This window comes from Meriones unguiculatus (genome assembly GCF_030254825.1).
Source record: "Meriones unguiculatus strain TT.TT164.6M chromosome 13 unlocalized genomic scaffold, Bangor_MerUng_6.1 Chr13_unordered_Scaffold_34, whole genome shotgun sequence".
NCBI lineage: Eukaryota > Metazoa > Chordata > Mammalia > Rodentia > Muridae > Meriones > Meriones unguiculatus.
Genome location: NW_026843646.1, coordinates 9,094,524 through 9,101,507, shown reverse-complemented (window position 1 = coordinate 9,101,507; position 6,984 = coordinate 9,094,524). Strand labels below are relative to the sequence as shown.

The 6,984-nt window shown below is 47.8% G+C and overlaps 1 pseudogene; it reads right to left on the bottom strand.

The window, feature by feature from the left end:
• Positions 1-310: 310 nt before the first annotated feature.
• LOC132650917 (small ribosomal subunit protein uS2-like) lies at positions 311-3,395 on the bottom strand (annotated as a pseudogene).
• Between the last annotated feature and the right edge of the window lie 3,589 nt (positions 3,396-6,984).

Here is a 6,984-nt window from a genome sequence, read left to right as displayed (position 1 = left end):
CTGAACTCACAGCGACCCACCTGCCTCTGCTTCTCTGAGTGCTGGGCTCACAAGTGTGCCTCACTGCTCCCAGCTTACAGACTACTTAATTTTAAGACAGGGTCAATAGCCTGCTTTTTGGCTTGGAATGTAGCTCAGTTGGTATAGTCTTGCCTTGCATCCATAAAACTTTTCTGTAATCTTAATAAGGAGGTGCAGTCAGGAGGAACAGAAGTTCAATGTCATCTTTGTGTGTTTGACTAGTTTGAGGCTAGCTCAGGACCACTCAGTGGTGGCTCTAACCCTTTAGGTGGCCTGCTGTGGGAGCTGGTTAACAGTCTTCAGTAGGGAACTGCTGTATGGGTACAGAGGGCAACTGCATACCCTCAGACCATTCTGCCACCTCAGGCTGAGTGGCAGTGAACTCAGGAGCTGGCTCAGTCCATTCACCCTGGAATTCCTCCTTGGTAACAGCCTTCTCAGCAGCAGCCTGCTCCTCTGTCTCAATCTCCCCTGGGTCTCTATAGAAGTGAAGATCAGGCATGACTTCCCACACATGCTCATGGGAGATAGTGTCATGCATGTGGAATACTTCCCAGGCCAGAATCCACCACATAAGACCCATTGAGTGAGCTCCCTTGTTGTTTCATGGATGGCAATGTCCACATAGTGTAGAGGAGAATCTCTGTTGCACAGAGCGATGGTGGGCAGGTTGACCTAAGTGGCCTCTGTGAGGGGCTGGTGGTCTACCTTGATATCAGTCACCACTAGAAGCTGTGGCCCTGAAAGCTGCTAGATCTGGTTAGTGAAGGGCCCACATGTGAAGCAAACAGCAATTGGAGTGGCTCCATTGGCAGTGGCAAACTTCAGCACAGCTCACTGACCAGTGTTCCTGGAGGAGATGACACTGACAGCAGCATGGTTCTCAATTGTAACAATAGCCCTAGCTGCAAAGAACAGCATTTTCCAGGTCCTTTTCAGGTTTATGATGTGGATACTATCACTCTTCCTTTCGTAGAGGGGTTGCTCGATCTGAAAGTCACCTAAGTGCTCCCTAAGTGTATTTCTGCTGTGAGGAATTTGAGGACATTCTCCTCCTTCATCTGCAGGACATCAAGGGCTCAGGACACTGTGTAAGTTTACCCTTTAAGTTAGGCTGGGAATCAAGAACAACACCACATGGACCCATCTCCAGGCAACACAGAAAAGTGTGTGTGTGTGTTTTAAATTTCTGAAATCTTACTATTAATTTTACAGGACAAAAGGATCTTTGAGATAAGTGTACATCAAATAATTTCTCTCTTGTTTTCAGACCCCTTGTCTTAGGAACTTTTCTATCACTGTGCTAAGATATCATGATCAAGACAGCTTATAGAAGAAACAGTTAGTTGGGTACCTAGAGTTTCAGAGTTTCCATGATTGGCAGGGACCAGGGTGGCAGACAGGAATGGCAGGCACAGCACCAGAGAGAACAGTGGCTGAGAGATTTCATCCTGATCTACAAATATGAGGCAAAGTGCTAACTGAGAATGGTGTGGGGTTTAAAAACCTCAAAGCCCACCCACAGTGACACAACTCTTTAACAAGATCACACTTCCTAATTTTTCCACCAATGGGGGACCATATTTTCAAACATATGAGACTGTAGGGGTCATTTTCATTCAAACAACTACACTCCTCAATAGCTTCCTATGGAGCCAAGAATTAAAATAAAAAACTTGAATGTCCCAAAGCATCCCAGGCACTCAGATTCTTGTGCTATTTTGTTGTTGTTGCTACTGTTTTGTTTTTGAGACAGAGTTTCTTATAGTCCAGGTTGACCTTCATTCCTTTCTCCTCTCACAATTTTAGTTATTAAAAAGACTTCCTGCAGTTACTGTACAGTTACTATACAGACAATGAGAAAGCCTCTGAAAAACCACATCAAAACTGTTGCGGAGGAATATTGTGCCTGAGTGGCATAAACAGAGAATACAGATAAACCCATGATATTTTATTTGTTTTCTAAATAGTTTTGGATTAGCTATAACTGTTATGTGAGTTCCTGGTGAGGAACCGTGACTTCATAGACTTCATAGACTCATATGTGTGTCTGTGTATATGTGTGTGGTTGTGTCTGTGTGTTCCTGTGTGTATGTCTGTGTGTGTTGTTATTATATTGAAATAGCTACTTGAAGCTACTTACCATTTTTTTTCTTTCATTCTGAGACATCCATGCAAATCAGATAGTCATGCATTCTATATCTAATGTAAGGATCATTCCATCCTCTCACCACTCCTGACTCTGTATCCAAAGATCAAAATAACTGCCTTCAGTACATGCCTTTTTGAACAAATACTCAGTGTTCTGGGTACCACTGAAATGGTTCCAGACAGCAGGGTGCAGCTGTCTATTTTATTCTGAAGTATTACCACCTTTGATGCTGTCAAAGAAACTGTAAATAATGAAGAAATGTATCGTATAGCAGGAATACCTTCACTTAATATGTGTCAAAATAATGAATGATGGACTATTTATACTTTATTAAAATTTATTTAAAATATATTAATACTATTATAATGAGTCTAGTTCATGGGAATTATATTTATCTCAAAATGAGCTCCTGGAAAAACAGTGGGGTTTCTGTGGGGTTTTAGCAATGATTTTGAAATGGTAGTGGAAAGAAACTTAGATAAGTTGGAGAAAGACAATGAGTTAGCAGTTGAATGTCTGTTGCCCTCATAAAGGACCCCAGATCAATTTCCAGCATCACTGTCTGTCTCATGATTTGATCATCTTTTCAATCCTGATGGGCAGCTTATTCATATGTGCATGCCTCAACAATGCTATACACATGACATACACAATACATGACATAAACATATTTAAAAATACAGAAAAATGAAAGGAACAAGTTGGCTCTACAGGGCTCTTTATGAAATCTATACCCCATAATAAACTAACTTCAATCAGTACTTTTCCAGAAAGCAGAAGGAAAAAAGGAAAAGCAGGTGAATTGAGAAAAGACCCACACTGTTGCAAAGGAATACCAAAGTTCTCCACCCTGATGCAGAGGACTGTCCAGATATGCAGTATGAGATAACATTGCCCAACAACCAGTCCAGAAAATCATAGCTCACCAAATCAGATAGGGGCAGGACTAGATGTACTGCTCACCTAAAATGATCGAATCATTGTAAACTTCGAACACCCTACAGCATCATCATCCAATAAATAGCATATGGAACTTGAGCCGAACTTGTCAAAAAGCAAAAGGAATTGGCCTGGTTTGTTTGTTTGTTTGTTTGTTTGTTTGTTTTTGTGTTTTTTATTGTTTTTGGTCTGTTTGTTTGCTGGAGGAGGGAGGTAGTTGTAAAGGAATTTCAATCATGCTACCTGGCTGCTCTAGCAAGGGGTTACACCAAGAGATCTTCATGGGCTGCCTGCTGGGACTGACACACCTGAAAATCCCCCTGTCTGAAAGGCTGACACACCCTTAGGACACACCTTAATCCCAAACAATGTAAGGAACTCTAGTTTGGAAAGAGAGAGGGCCTTGATTGGAAGGGAGGTCTAGTGGAGGGGGCAGACAAAGAGCCAATCAGAGAAGGACTCGTCAGCAAGCGTCAGAGATAGGATCCGCCCACCAGGAAAGGGAAGCTTCTTAAAGAGAGTGCAGCACTCTAGAGCAGCTCAGTTGAGTTCTCACTGTGCAGTGAGGTGGAGCTGAGTGCTGGATCGCCACCCTACCCCCTTCCCTCCAGCAACCCACCACCCATTGTTGATTTTCTGAGTGCGGTTCTGTGCTGGTGAAGAGAGGCACGTGAATCCCGAGAGTCAGAAGGGACCAGAAGTGTTTGCAGTGGAACCCAAGCTGATCGGGAAGGAGAGAACCCACCAAGATTGCAGGAGGCAGAGGACATCTGACAGAAAGGTCTCAGAGGAGAGCAGACATCTGAGGGAGAGGCTCGGAGGAGGAGAAATTCCCTGGGATCCTCTGCAAAGGATGCATCTGTTTCACCCGGCTCCTGCTGGAGAACACATAGGAGGCTCCATTTTGGAGAGGGGGGAAACTGAAGACCTAGAGGGGTTCCTCGGGAAAGCCATGGCGGCAGTTCTTTGGGCCTTGATCACCATCACGATCACCAGCCTGCTTGTACTTGGACTTGCAGCTGTTCTTCTCTACTTTCTCTCTAAGAAGCTTGGACCAATATGTGCCCAACAAGAACGCACCTCAACAGCCTCTGGAAAAGCAGCACTACTGCAAGAAGTGGTAGTCGCGCAACAAGCGAAATTAGCTGTGATGTTACTGAGGCTGCAGAGACACGAGAGAAGGGAAGTGAGAGAACCGAAGGCCCTCGAAGGAGAAACTAGGGTACGTGATGGGTCAGGGGGCCGGGATGGACAGCCCGTGGAACCTCAGTCGCTGCCGGCTCTGAAGGAAACCGAACAGGGGCAGCGACCCCCACCACCTTTCCCATTGGCCCAGGGAGGAACGCCTGACAAGGGTTTTCAACAACCCGCGGGACCTGTGCTTGCAGAATCTAAGGAACCTCCCCGTGGAAAGCATTCCTGCTCAGGGGGCTTTCCTGAGCCTAAGCCGAGGTGCCCCCCAATTTCTGAGCCACTCCTGCAGCAGCCCCGGCTGTTTCCTTCAGGGACAGGATCCGCAGCATTGGGTGGATCCTCTGAGGACCCCACTGCCTCGTTCACAGGGGTTCAGAGATTTCAAGAGGCCCTCAAGACCCCATACAGTCTGACCTAGAGAAATGAGCCCGGCAGAGCAGATCTGAAGCATGTGGTGATAGACGGGAGTAACGTGGCCATGGCCCATGGCCTGAAAATGTTCTTCAGTTGCCGCGGAATAGCCCTCGCCGTGGAGTATTTCTGGAAGCTTGGCAACAGAAACATCACCGTGTTTGTCCCGCAGTGGAGAACGAGACGGGATCCTCACGTCAGTGAACAGCAGCTGTTGGGCCAGCTCCAGGAGCTCGGCATAGTGGCTCTGACTCCTTCCCGAATGATCTCCCGAGAAAGAATCTCTTCTCATGATGACAAGTTCCTATTGCACCTAGCAGAGAAGACCGGGAGGGATCATCGTGACCAATAATAAACTGAGAGAGTTTGTGACTGAGTCGGCGTCCTGGAGAGAAATTGTTGCCAGGAGACTGCTTCAGTACACATTCGTGGGAGACATATTTATGGTTCCCGATGACCCTCTGGGAAGGCACGGACCTCGGCTGGAAGAATTTCTTCACAAGGACCTCTTTCCTCCAGACAAGCAGCTGGTTGATGGCAGCGGCCCGCCAGGCAAGAGCTCTTTGGACTCTGTCCTCAGGAGCCCTAGCCCCAGCCCCAGCCCCAGCCCCAGCCCCAGCCCCAGCCCCAGCCCCAGCCCCAGCCCCAGCCCCAGCCCCAGCCCCAGCCCCAGTCCCAGCCACTGGTCACCACCCCAGAACCATGGAGCCTCTCCAAGCCCTGGGCTTCCTCAGCAACAGCTCTTCACTGTCCCGGTCACACTGCCTAGGATGAAGCAGAAACTGGCCAGGCCCGCACAGAGATCTTGGGCAGAGACCAGCGAGTTGAGGGAGGCGCTGATGAGCATCTTCCCTCACTCTGAGCAGAAACGGAGAATTGACCAGATTCTGCTAGCTCATCCATCCATGATGGACCTGAATGCCCTCTCTGGCCTCGTGTTGGATGCAAAGCTGGGCTGAGACTGCACTCACAGTGTGGTGGGGAGGGGACAGGGGAGGGAACTAGGATCTGCCACCTGTTGGTAGTCCCTTCCCTGAGGGAACATTGCTGTATGGTATGGGAGAAAGGAGTGACAGATGTTTGGTGTACACAAAACGGAGATTCTAAATAAACAGAAACAGGGAGCAGGAACTCCCACAAATACAGACCATTGTGTTTTGTTTTGTTTTTTTAAGTTGAAATTTCCTGATTGGCAACCAGGAAGACAACTGCTGTTTAAAGTCCCTGGATTGTAGGAGAACGTGATGATGAGTGTGAGCTTCCATTCCTCAATGGAATTTTCAAAAGAGTGGGATGGGTTTCAGGTAATGGGACACTCAGAGAAGCAGCTTTTGCCTATATTTCCACAGGTGAGCAGAGCCTAAGGGTTCCATCAAATTGCAAAGGAGCCCATCCCCAGTGAGAGAGGATTCCCCATGAAAGCCTCTACTCAAGGAAGGAAAGGAGGCAGATAGAGGGCAACCCAGAGCCATGGTCCCACCCGGAAAGTTGATACCATCCACAGCCCTTGCATAAACACACACACAACACCAACACCAACACCAGCTCCACAACCGCCATGCCCTGGTGCAGAAAGAGCTCATCGACCCGACTGAAAGAGGACAGTGAGTTCCTGAAACGAAACAGACAGATGGGAAGACCTAGATCCTGAAATGGACATTTGCTGAGGTTACTGATGTTCGAGGGGAAAGTGGCATGAAGGCATGAATCTTCAGGTGGATTTTTCCACTGTTTAGTTTAGGGGAGTAGGTGATAGTCTGTGCTGGAAGACTGAAACCCAGCACAATGTTTCCATTCGGCTGGAAGATGCCAGGAATGAGAGAGATTGAATCAGAGGGTCTTTAGGACAGCCTGGTGAAGGGGGTCGGGGAGAGTTTGCTCCTTCTGTGTCCTCAGTTGAGTACAAGGTCAGCTGGGTGCTCTCCCTGTCTCTCTGAGCTAGTGGGATTTCCCCTGAGCAGGTGGCTCTTGAGTCTTCCTTGCTAAAAAGCAACACGGATTGGTGGAGGGAGGCAGTTTTAGAGGAATTTCAGTCCTGCAACCTGGCAATTGGGGGGGGTCACACCTAGAGATCTTCATGGGCTGCCTGCTGGGGCTGGAACGCAGACACCCCTGAAAATCCCCCTGGCTGAAATGCTGACACACCCTTAGGACTCAACCTTAATCCCAAGCAATGTAGGGAAGTCTTGTTTGGAGAGGGCAAGGGCCTTGATTGGAAGTGAGGTCTATTTGAAGAGCAGACCAAGAGCCAATCAGAGAAGGACTCA